A 13,021-nucleotide genomic window follows, 5' to 3' on the forward strand; every position below is an offset into this window, starting at 1 on the left:
AGTCTGTGTTGCCACCTCAGCTATTTCAATAACTTTTGAGAGTTCCGAACCCCTTTTCTTTGAAGATTGAGGCTCGTGTTCAAGTTTTTCCCATTTCAGGGTCTTGTCCCTCAGCATATGAAGAAGTTGGCTGACTGTTAACTCTTCTGCCATCATCCGTTTCCCATTAGTTGCAGGGCTGTTTATAAACTTGCCCTGGGGCTCCTTTGCTGTTTCTACTTTGCCATCATCCGCAGCCTCCACCATTCGAATTTCCACAAATGAATCGTCCAGTGATGCTGCACCCAACTTCAGTAGGAGCTCGGAAGTCATGTCGACCAAATCAGCCTTTTCTGCCTGCAACCTGCTAACAAGCGCCTTCAGTTGCTGCACATCTTGTTCCACCAGATTAGAGCACGCACCTTCAGAACCCGAATCAGCTTTGATTCGTTTGGCCTCCTCTCGCAGACGGTTTGTGCGCTCCTGCTCCCTTTTCTCCCTCAGCTGCTTCTGTTGTCTTTCCAGATTCTCCCATTCGGTGTCATAGAACTTTTTCATTGCTTTCATCTCTTGTTCGAGACGGCAACTCAATTGCTCTAATTGCTGTCGTAATTTGAAATAAGTTTGAGTTCGAGCTTGGTGTTCCTCAGTAATGTATATGTCTGTAAACTGAACAGACTCAGAATTCTCTGTCAAACTATGTTGTTGTTGTTCAGTGGAGTTCTGTTCTGCAACTTTGTTCTCCTCTGGAGCATAAGCCTTTATGCACGCCTTCGTTTTTCCAACCTTAGTCAGCAAGTCCATTTTAGCCTTGTCTTTCATACTTGGGTTGGACTTATCGTCATCCGTTTCAGAGTCTGAGCTGATTGTCCGCACCGAGTCCTCACTCGTTATTGCTTTTAGGTAGTGCCATTCCATGTCTATTTTCTTGATCCACTCCCGTCCTAGAAGTGGTGGTCCTCCCTCAGGCAGTACATATAAGTCCATTCCTGGGTGTTCTTTGCCCCTGTCTCTCACCTTGACTCTTATCTTTCCCATGGGGTATACTTTATGCCCCATGTATGTCTGCAATACGAACTTGGTATCTCTCAAGGGTATATGTGAGAATAGCCGGTTGTAATCCCTTTGATTTATGACTGATAGGGCTGATCCAGTGTCCAACTCCATTTTTACTTGGACTCCGGCTATTTTTAGCATGACCCAGATAGTTTGTAGGTCAGCTTCCTTACTCACATTGTGAATTCTCAGACTACCCAGTTCCTGGCCATTTGGGTCTGAATCCGAATTCTGTTCGTCTGAACTCTTCTCAGCCACCTTGTGTACTTTGTTGTACTTTTCCTGTGATGGCTTTTTTTGGTTGTTGGTCTTCTTTCCTGACCGGCATACTTTAGCTATGTGCCCCAGTTTGCCACATTTTTGACATTCCTGGTTTTTAAACCAGCATTGGTTCTGGTCATGTGTTGTCTTCCCACAACGATAACATTTCGTTGTACCCGAAGTAATTTGATCCACACTGAGTACCGCTGCCTTTAGCTGCGTTTCCGCAGTTCCTTTCGCTGCGGCTTCGTGTGATGCTGCAATAAGGACAGCCCTATCAAGTGTAAGGTCGTTCTCTTCGAGCAGTCGCTTTTGTGTTCCTTCCTTCGACAACCCGCACACGAACTTGTCTCGCAATGCCTCTGTCAGATTTCCTCCAAACTGGCAGTATTTCGCTAATCTACGCAGTTCGACCAAGTATTCCGCGTTGCTTTCCTCTTTCCATTGCGTTCTCGCATAAAATTTGAATCGTTCCACCAACATCAGCGGTGTGGGGTTCAAGTGATCCTTCAGAACAGCAACAATATTATCGAAGGTCTGATCCGCCGGTTTAGCTGGTGATAGAAGATGCCTCAATAGCCCGTATGTCTTCGCCCCCATTGCGTTTAATAAGGTGAGAGCTTTATCATCATCATCTATTTTATTGGCCTCACAATATATCTTGATACGTTCTACGTACGTGGCCCAATCTTCCACCTCGGCATCGAAGTTGTTGATGTTACCATGCTTAGGCATCTTCACTATCTCTCACTATCTCTCTGCGAAACAACAGAATTTCTCTTTAACTTTTTAACTTTTCCTCTTTTTTTTTTCAAAAATGGCGGTTTCCCGCGCTTGTCTTCTTCCCCGCCTCCGAAAATGGCGGTTTCCCGCGCTTGTCTTCTTCTGGTGGGAGGGTAAGCTTTGCCCTCGGGCGCCGACCGCTGGTTTACGGGGTTTGCGGTCTGTGCGCCGGCTTCAGTTTATTCTGAAGCGCGCGCTAGAAAAGCCGATCGCGTTCCGTGTCCCCCCCCTTCTTCTTCTTTTCGGCAGGGGCAACCGGCGCTGGGGACAACCAGTTGGCGTCGGACAGATCCAGCTCCTGGTCCTTCACGGCAGCTGCTGTGAGCCGCTGGCCGGAACCTCGCTCGGTCTCTCTCTCGGGCTCTGTCTCTCTCGCTCGCTCTTTCTCGGGCTCTGTCTCTCCCGCTCGCGCGGCTCTCGCTCACTCTCTCTCGGGCTCTGTTTCTCCCGCTCGCTTGGCTCTCGCTCGCTCTCTCTCGGGCTCTGTCTCTCCTGCTCGCGCGGCTCTCCCTCAGCGGCTTTAAACGCCTCTCCCAGACCTCCCGCAGTCCGGTCCTTTCCTCCCCGGCTGCGGCTACATTCTCCGCGGTTTATTTATTTTATATCGTCCCGCGCCTTACGATCCGGTCGCAGCGCTTCGTGGCCTCAATCACTGTCTGGCCTTTTTCACCCCAATCGCGCCTCCCAGCTTCTCGCAGTCCGGTGCTTTCCTCCCCGGCTGCGGCTGAGTTCTCCGTGGCTTATTTATTTTTATATCTTCCCGCGCCTTACGATCCCGGTCGCAGCGCCTCGTGGTCGCGGTAGTTGTCCGGCCTTTTTCGCCGTCGCGGTCTAGTCGTCTCACGACGCTCCCCAGCACGCTTGTACCGCGGCTTCTGCTCCACGCTGCCCCAGTCTCAGCGCCTCTGGGCCCGACTTCTGTCCGGCTCCTTTCCCCCTCGACTGTGGTCGAGTGCACCGCCCTTATCCTCCGTTTATTTGTTTCTATTTTCCCTTTACTCACAGTCACCGTGGCCGACTTGCCTCTCGTGTTGATCGGCTCACTCACCACCGTGGCAGAAGGGACAATCCGTGCCTGTTGCTGATGGAAGACTTCGTGTTTGAAATCTTCCTCCTTTCTTGGTCTGCAGACTCGAGTTTTCTCTCAGCAAAACGACGAGGGCGGGTGCCTCTTCTCGACGCTCGTTTACTTCTTCAGAAGTATTGTTGCCGCAGGGTAAGATCAAACTCGTAGCCACTGTAAAGTCTGTGGGTTGTATAGCGAAGTAATACACAGACTACAAGAGTAACTTAAACAGGACTTTACTATTCGAAGGTCAGGGCGAATCTGCCCAATAAATTCTGCCACAGCACTTATATACCGGTGTGGTCACTACCGGTATTACAGTATACATCAGCCAACATAAAGTAGTGCAACACCTAAAATAGTTCTCTTAAAGGTGGACGGTTACATACAATAGTTCTCTTAAAGGTAGAACGGTAACATACACTACACCCTCCATTGCTCAACCCCCCTGCTCACGCCCCCTGCTCAACCCCCTGCTCACTCCCCCTGCTCACTCCCCCTGCTCAACCCCCCTGCTCACCCCCCCTGCTCACCCCCCCTGCTCACTCCCCCTGCTCAACCCCCCTGCTCACCCCCCTGCTCACCCCGCCTGCTCACCCCCCCTGCTCACCCCCCCTGCTCACCCCCCCTGCTCACTCCCCCTGCTCACTCCCCCTGCTCACTCCCCCTGCTCACCCCCCTGCTCACCCCCCCTGCTCACTCCCCCTGCTCACCCCCCCTGCTCACTCCCCCTGCTCACCCCCCTGCTCACCCCCCCTGCTCACCCCCCCTGCTCACCCCCCCTGCTCACTCCCCCTGCTCACTCCCCCTGCTCACCCCCCCTGCTCACCCCCCCTGCTCACCCCCCCTGCTCACTCCCCCTGCTCACCCCCCCTGCTCACTCCCCCTGCTCACCCCCCCTGCTCACTCCCCCTGCTCACCCCCCCTGCTCACCCCCCTGCTCACCCCCCCTGCTCACCCCCCCTGCTCACTCCCCCGCTCACTCCCCCTGCTCACCCCCCCTGCTCACCCCCCCTGCTCACTCCCCCTGCTCACTCCCCCTGCTCACCCCCCCTGCTCACTCCCCCTGCTCACTCCCCCTGCTCAACCCCCCTGCTCACTCCCCCTGCTCACCCCCCCTGCTCACCCCCCCTGCTCACCCCGCCTGCTCACCCCCCCTGCTCAACCCCCCTGCTCACCCCCCTGCTCACTCCCCCTGCTCACCCCCACTGCTCACCCCCCCTGCTCAACCCCCCTGCTCACTCCCCCTGCTCACCCCCACTGCTCACCCCCCCTGCTCACCCCCCCTGCTCAACCCCCCTGCTCACCCCGCCTGCTCACCCCCCCTGCTCACTCCCCCTGCTCACTCCCCCTGCTCACTCCCCCTGCTCAACCCCCCTGCTCACTCCCCTGCTCAACCCCCCTGCTCACCCCGCCTGCTCACCCCCCCTGCTCACTCCCCCTGCTCACTCCCCCTGCTCACTCCCCCTGCTCACTCCCCCTGCTCAACCCCCCTGCTCACTCCCCTGCTCACCCCCCCTGCTCACCCCCCCTGCTCACTCCCCCTGCTCACCCCCCCTGCTCACCCCCCTGCTCACCCCCCTGCTCACCCCCCCTGCTCACTCCCCTGCTCACTCCCCCTGCTCACCCCCCCTGCTCACTCCCCCTGCTCACCCCCCCTGCTCACTCCCCCTGCTCACCCCCCCTGCTCACCCCCCCTGCTCACTCCCCTGCTCACCCCCCCTGCTCACCCCCCCTGCTCACTCCCCCTGCTCAACCCCCCTGCTCACTCCCCTGCTCACCCCCCCTGCTCACCCCCCCTGCTCACTCCCCTGCTCACTCCCCCTGCTCACCCCCCCTGCTCAACCCCCCTGCTCACTCCCCCTGCTCACTCCCCCTGCTCACTCCCCCTGCTCACTCCCCTGCTCACTCCCCCTGCTCACCCCCCCTGCTCACCCCCCCTGCTCACTCCCCCTGCTCACCCCCCCTGCTCACCCCCCCTGCTCACCCCCCCTGCTCACTCCCCCTGCTCACCCCCCCTGCTCACCCCCCCTGCTCACTCCCCCTGCTCAACCCCCCCTGCTCACCCCCCCTGCTCACCCCCCCTGCTCACCCCCCCTGCTCACTCCCCCTGCTCACTCCCCTGCTCACCCCCCCTGCTCACCCCCCCTGCTCACTCCCCTGCTCACTCCCCCTGCTCACCCCCCCTGCTCACCCCCCCTGCTCACCCCCCCTGCTCACTCCCCCTGCTCACCCCTCCTGCTCACCCCCCCTGCTCACTCCCCCTGCTCAACCCCCCCTGCTCACCCCCCCTGCTCACTCCCCCTGCTCAACCCCCCCTGCTCACCCCCCCTACTCACCCCCCCTGCTCACTCCCCCTGCTCACCCCCCCTGCTCACTCCCCCTGCTCACCCCCCCTGCTCACCCCCCCTGCTCACCCCCCCTGCTCACCGCCCCTGCTCACCGCCCCTGCTCACCCTCCCTGCTCACTCCCCCTGCTCACTCCCCCTGCTCAACCCCCCTGCTCAACCCCCCTGCTCACCCCCCCTGCTCACTCCCCCTGCTCACCCCCCCTGCTCACCCCCCCTGCTCACTCCCCCTGCTCACCCCCCCTGCTCACTCCCCCTGCTCAACCCCCCTGCTCAACCCCCCTGCTCACCCCCCCTGCTCACTCCCCCTGCTCAACCCCCCTGCTCAACCCCCCTGCTCACCCCCCCTGCTCACTCCCCCTGCTCACCCCCCCCTGCTCACCCCCCCTGCTCACCCCCCCTGCTCACTCCCCCTGCTCACCCCCCCTGCTCACTCCCCCTGCTCAACCCCCCTGCTCACCCCCCCTGCTCACTCCCCCTGCTCACTCCCCCTGCTCACCCCCCCTGCTCACTCCCCCTGCTCACTCCCCCTGCTCACCCCCCCTGCTCAACCCCCCTGCTCACCCCCCCTGCTCACTCCCCCTGCTCACTCCCCCTGCTCACCCCCCCTGCTCACTCCCCCTGCTCAACCCCCCTGCTCACCCCCCCTGCTCACCCCCCCTGCTCACTCCCCCTGCTCACTCCCCCTGCTCACCCCCCCTGCTCACTCCCCCTGCTCAACCCCCCTGCTCACCCCCCCTGCTCACTCCCCCTGCTCACTCCCCCTGCTCACCCCCCCTGCTCACTCCCCCTGCTCACCCCCCCTGCTCACTCCCCCTGCTCACCGCCCCTGCTCACCCCCCCTGCTCAACCCCCCTGCTCACCCCCCCTGCTCACTCCCCCTGCTCACTCCCCCTGCTCACCCCCCCTGCTCACCCCCCCTGCTCACTCCCCCCGCTCACCGCCCCTGCTCACCCCCCTGCTCACCCCCCCTGCTCACTCCCCCTGCTCACCCCCCTGCTCACCCCCCCTGCTCAACCCCCCTGCTCACCCCCCCTGCTCACCCCCCCTGCTCACCCCCCTGCTCACCCCCCCTGCTCACCCCCCCTGCTCACTCCCCCTGCTCACTCCCCTTGCTCAACCCCCCTGCTCACTCCCCCTGCTCACTCCCCCTGCTCAACCCCCCCTGCTCACCCCCCCCTGCTCACTCCCCCCCTGCTCACTCCCCCCCTGCTCACTCCCCCCCGCTCACTCCCCCCCGCTCACTCCCCCCCCTGCTCACTCCCCCCCACTGCTCACTCCCCCCCCCTGCTCACTCCCCCCCCTGCTCACTCCCCCCGCTGCTCACTCCCCCCCCTGCTCACTCCCCCCCTGCTCACTCCCCCCCCTGCTCACTCCCCCCCCTGCTCACTCCCCCCCCTGCTCACTCCCCCCCCTGACGATAGGAGCAGGAGTAGGCCATTCGGCCCCTCGAGCCTGCTCCGCCATTCAATGTGACCATGGCTGATCATCCAAACTCAGTACCCGGTCCCTGCCTTCTCCCCTTATCCCTAGATCCCTTTAGCCTTAAGAAATATATCCAACTCCTTCTTGAATATATTTAATGAATTGGCCTCCACTGCCCTCTGTGGTAGAGAATTCCACAGGTTCACCACTCTCTGGGTGAAAAAATTCCTCCTCATCTCTGTCCTAAATGGCTTACCCCTTTATCCTTAGACTGTGACCCCTGGTTCTGGACTCCCCGACCATCGGGAACATCCTTCCTGCATCTAGTCTGTCTAGTCCTGTTAGAATTTTGTAAGTTTCAATAAGATCCCCTGTCATTCTTCTAAACTCCAGTGAGTACAAGCCCAATCGACCCAATCTCTCCTCATGCCTCATTCCTGCCATCCCAGGTATCAGTCTGGTGAATCTTCGCTGAACTCCTTCCATGGCAAGAACATCCTTCCTCAGATAAGGCGACCAAAACTGCACACAATACTCAAGATGTGGTCTCACCAAAGCCCTGTACAACTGCAGCAAGACATACTTGCTCCTGTACTCAAACCCTCTCGCTACGAAGGCCAACATACCATTTCCCTTCTTAACCACCTGCTGCACCTGCATGCTTACCTTCAGCGACTGGTGCACAAGGACACCCAGGTCTCGTTGCACTTCCCCTTCTCCCAATCTATTGCCATTCAGATAATAATCTGCCTTCCTGTTTTTGCCACCAAAGTGGATAACCTCACATTTATCCACGTTATATTGCATCTGCCATGTTTCTGCCCAATCACCCAACATGTCCAAATCATCCTGGAGTTTCTCGACATCCTCCTCACAGCACACACACCCACCCAGATTTGTGTCGTCTGCAAATTTGGAGAAATTACATCTAGTTCCCTTGTCCAGATCATTTATATATATTGTGAACAGCTGTGATCAAAGGACCGATCCCTGCAGTACCCCACTAGTCACTGCCTGCCACTTGGAAAAGGACCCGTTTATTCCAACTCTTTGCTTTCTGTCTGCCAACCAGTTCTCTATCCAAGTCAGTAACTTACCCCCAATCCCATGTGCCTTAACTTTACACGCTAATCTCTTATGCGGGACCTTATCGAAAGCCTTCTGAAAGTCCAAATACACCACATCCACTGGTTCTCCCTTATCTATTTTACCAGTTACATCCTCAAAAAATTCCAGTAGATTAGTCAAGCCCGATTTACCTTTTGTAAATCCATGTTGACTTTGTCCAATCCTGTCACTGTTTTCCAAGTGCTCACCCCCCCCGCTCTCACCCCCCCCCGCTCACCCCCCCCCGCTCACACCCTCCTTTAAAGTTGGGCGGTTTATCTATCATTTTTCCAACTGGTCTAAAAAGGTGGCCAGACTTTACCAATGAAACAAGATGATGTTAAATGCCACCAAGATTTGATTCCAACTTACAACATCTGCATTATGAGCCCAAAGCCATAATTGCCCAAAACAATTTTTATTTTTATTTTAACAAAACCCTATCTTCTTCCCTCCTAATCCCCAGATATCTATTCCACTTTTTTACATAAAGACAGAGAATTGATGTGGGCACTAACAGCATGTTTATCGCAGCAAACAGAAGTCTGCCCCAGCCTGATGTCCAGCCTCTGTTTGCCACTGTAAATCCTCCATTTTACTCATTAGCACTGGTATAAATCAGATCACACAGATCTCATGCTGACTCAGATGTGTTTAGGTACCTGGCAAATCAATCTGGGAGCAAACTCTAATCCTCCATTCATTCCTTCTCCCCAAGTGTGGTACATAAGAACATAAGAACATAAGAAATAGGAGCAGGAGTAGGCCAATCGGCCCCTCGAGCCTGCTCCACCATTCAATAAGATCATGGCTGATCTGATCCTAACCTCAAATCTTCTATCACTCTGCATCCACCCGAACCCATGTGATCTCCCGCGAGAGGCGAAAAACCAGATAAAGACCCAATGGCCAATTTGGGAGAAAAAATCTGGGAAATTCCTCTCCGACCCATCTAGGCGATCGAAATTCTTCCAGGAGATCACTCTGTCCCTATATTTTCTACAGTACTTACCTTCTGTAAAGGCGATCTCCACCCCAGCCAGGAACAGGAATAAAACCATCTCCTGAAATCTAACACAGAATTAGAACACAGTAGGAGCAGAACCAGGCTACACGGCCCCTGGGCCCACTCCACTACCCACAGGGTCATGACCATTCCGAACCTAGACTCATGTCCAATTTCCTGCCTGCTCCCCGTAACCCTTTACTTCTAGGAAACTATCTATTTCTGTTTTAAATTTATTTAATGATGTAGCTTCCACAGCTTTCTGGGGCAGCAAATTCCACAAACCTACCACCCTCTGAGTGAAGAAGTTTCTCCTCATCTCAGTTTTGAATGAGCAGCCCCTTATTTTAAGATTATGCCCCCTAGTTCTAGTTTCACCCTTCATTGGGAACATCCTCACCGCATCCACCCGATCAAGCCCCTTCACAATCTTATATGTTTCAATAAGATCGCCTCTCATTCTTCTGAACTCCAATGAGTAGAGTCCCAATCTACTCAACCTCTCCTCATATGACCACCCCCTCATCCCCTTACCCCCTTACCTCGTGCTGCTTATGCCTACCTGTGGCAGTGCTGTAAATGGCACAACTCAATGGGCAGGATTTTCATTGGGCCGTGGAGGCGGGACTGGAGGTGTGTGGGGGGTTAAAGTCGCGAAATCGGGGGGCACGAACCCATCCCGCCCCAACCCACCTCCATGCTAGTTTCAAAGGAGGCGGATACCCGACCTGTGCTGGGAGCCGCCTCCCCGAGGCAGGAAGGGGATTAGTGCCAATTAACTGCCTGTTAACAGGTAGTTAACGGGCAGTTTTTAGTCTAATCCCTATTTTTATTCCTGAAGTGTGGAATTCCCGACGGCGCCAAACCACGCCAAGTTAGCGAGGCGGACCGTTACGCTGAAGGGCTTGGAGGGGTCGAGATGTCCGGTGTTCAGGTGAGTGATGGGTGCATGAGTGCAGAGGTAAGTGTGTTTGGTGTGTGTAAAGTGTTTAAAGAAGTTTTACTTACCTTTACAGCCTTCCTTCCTTCAGGTCTCGGGAGTCCCTCATCTCACGGCACAGAAAGCAGAATGGCCGCGATCTGTCAAAAATTGCAGCATTCAGCTTTCTGTTCTGGAGAGATCTCTAAATCAGCCTGAGAGGAAGGAATTAACTTAGTGTACAGATTGTCAGTGTTTGACAGCTTCAAAGAGCTGTCAAACGCTGATATTTCATCTGTCAAAAGCTCTTGACCGATGAAATGTCAATCTGTGACGTCACCTTAATTGGCCTGCCGAGCCCGCTGGGTGGGCTTAACAAGGTCAATCAAGTGAAAATCACGTGGGTTGGCCACAACTCGATGGAGGCGGGACTACAACCCCAAAAGTTGTAGTCCCGCCTCCTACACACCTCCAGTATCAAAATCCAGCCCAATCTTTCTGAGTCTGAGCCACACCTCATGAGCGGCTGGAGTGTTGTGCCCAGGTAGCTAACTGTTGCAGTACGTTTCTTCTGTCAGTGGGGCTCCTACACCCTCTGCAGTCCTGGGCTGCCCCATGCTGTACACCAGAAACCCCCATCAACCGATTAATGCCAGGTGTAACCTGAAATCCACTTACAGTTTTTATGTCTCTTTCTCACCCCGCCACACAAACCACCCCCCGCAACTCACCCCCATCCCTTGAACATCTCAGGATTGGCTTTAAATGTGCAAAAGTTTTTTCTTTCTTCTTGCTAACTTCTGTGAACTCATTTTAGGATGAGGATGTTTGGATTGCTTCGAGCTGTACAAAACAGACAAAGTGTCAATTAGCTTTCTTTTGCTGGTATTGCATTCCCTATTTCCACATTTACTTTTTTTTAAAGAATTAATGCACACAGGAAAATATGCCTTAATGTTGGGAGGAGAAAATGGAGATGTGAGCTCACATTTTGTGGTTTCGAACTGTCTGACTGTTTTAATAAATTGGCCCTAATACAAATATTTACCAGACAAGAAAAGAATAGGTTTGCTACTACACGTGTCAACTCAAGTCAAGCTGAGGTATGCAGAAAAGTCAGAAGAGTAGAATGAATCCTTGGAATGCTCAAAGGTCTTTTCATCTTGTAAAATATGCACTTACTTCCTATCCTGTGATCTGTGGAACAATGATTGTTTTTAATGTCTTGAGCTGAATATTCTAAACAAGAAAAATGGAAAGAACTATTGAACATTTCATAAATCCCAGTGTTCTTGGAATATGCTGAATATTTTCTGATCTTTTTCACTCAACATCCTGAGTTTCCCAAAGGATTAATGGAGTTTAAGTTTATAGGTTAGACGCTATTCTTGGAACAGCATGTGCTTAATAATTCACCATCACCATCAATTTCCCCTCCAAATCACACACCATCCTGACGTGGACATGTATCGCCGTTCCTTTGTCATTGCTGTTTGAAGATCCTGAAATCCCCGATCTAACACCACTGCAGTGGTTCAAGGAGAATGCCCACAACCATCTCTGGTCAAATAGTAATGGACAATGAATGTGACCTTGTCAACATCACCCTCCTCCAGAGAACAAATATGAAAAACAACTGTGGCAGCACTTCTCTGCTGGCCACATTAGAACGTTCATGCTACAGCAAGTGCTAATATTCACTGCACTGGAAACTTTTCACATATATATTCTATAATTAAAAAAAAAATCTCTTTACAACAGATGTGGTCAGTGCAATGTTGACCTCATTCCACTCTCCTCCTTGCTTTACCAGAACACTTTTCCTGGATGAATCCCCCCCCACCCCACCTACCCCCATCCCTTTAAAAGCAACCTGCAACATTGGGGGATGTTACCTCTTTAGATAGATATCTATGTGAAGAAACATGTGTAAACCACAATATATGTTGTGAACACCAGCAAACCAAGTTATGAGCTCTGGTTGAAAATACCAGACTTATCACTACCATTTCAGTATTGGTATACAGAATTGAATACAAAAGTAGGGAGGTTATGCTTCAGTTATACAGGGCATTGGTGAGACCACATCTGGAGTACTGTGTAGGTATTGGTTTCCTTATTTAAAGAAGGATGTAAATGCGTTGAAAGCAGTTCAGAGAAGGTTTACTAGACTAATACCTGGAATGGGCGGGTTGTCTTATGAGGAAAGGTTGGACAGGCTAGGCTTGTATCGCTGGAGTTTAGAAGAGTAAGAGGTGACTTGATTGAAACACATAAGATCCTGAGGGGTCTAGACAGGGTGGATGTGGAGAGGATGTTTCCTCTTGTGGGAGAATCTAGAACTAGGGGTCACTGTTTAAAAATAAGGGGTCGCCCATTTAAGACAGAGATGAGGCGAATTTTTTTCTCACAGAGGGTCGTCTTTGGAACTCTCTTCCTCAGAGGGCGGTGGCAGTATATTTTTAAGGCAGAGGTAGATAGATTCTTGGTGAGTAAGGGGTGAAAGGTTATCGGGGGTAGGCGGGAATGTGGAGTAATCAGATCAGCCATGATCTTATTGAATGGCGGAGCAGACTTGAAGGGCCGAATGGCCTACTCCTGCTCCTAATTCGTATGTTCTCCTCCCAAACCTGGCAGTGTTTTCTTGCAGCCAGTGGAGTGAGGTAATGTGCTAATATTTTAAAAGCAGGATTAGTTCTCACCTGTTTACGCAACTTATTGCTTTTGGTTTAGAAAGTAAACAGAGTATCCCTCCAGCTCCAAGAATAAGTTCACACAAGCTTATAAATTACCTCTGTTTTGTCACTGAGGAGTCCTCCCCAGCAGTTCTCAAGTCACAAGCCCCAGTGATTGATGGCTGAGACTCTTCAATACACCAGTAATTCCGGTCCCAACGTGTGAGTACGGATGGGGTACTCACGCGTGGGCCCGTTGGAAGTGCCGGATTTCAGCATGCAAAGCGCATGCGCGGGAAACCGGCATTTCCTGTCCTCTGAACCAAGGGGTTCAGAGGACGAACGCGTGCGCGCAGGAGTCTGCGCGTGCGCGCTGAAATTCCTTTTTTTCCACAG

General features: G+C 53.7%; 1 protein-coding gene across 2 annotated transcripts in view; it reads left to right on the forward strand.

Moving 5' to 3' along the window:
• The window catches only part of LOC147124701 (MOB kinase activator 3B), a 257,517-nt gene that overhangs the window by 201,029 nt on the left and 43,467 nt on the right, over positions 1 to 13,021 (forward strand). The gene's annotated exons all lie outside the window — the stretch shown is intronic.

The sequence above is a fragment of the Somniosus microcephalus genome, chromosome 1 (genome assembly GCF_052327205.1).
Source record: "Somniosus microcephalus isolate GS21.2 chromosome 1, FLI_Smic_1.0, whole genome shotgun sequence".
Classification (NCBI taxonomy): Eukaryota; Metazoa; Chordata; class Chondrichthyes; order Squaliformes; family Somniosidae; genus Somniosus; species Somniosus microcephalus.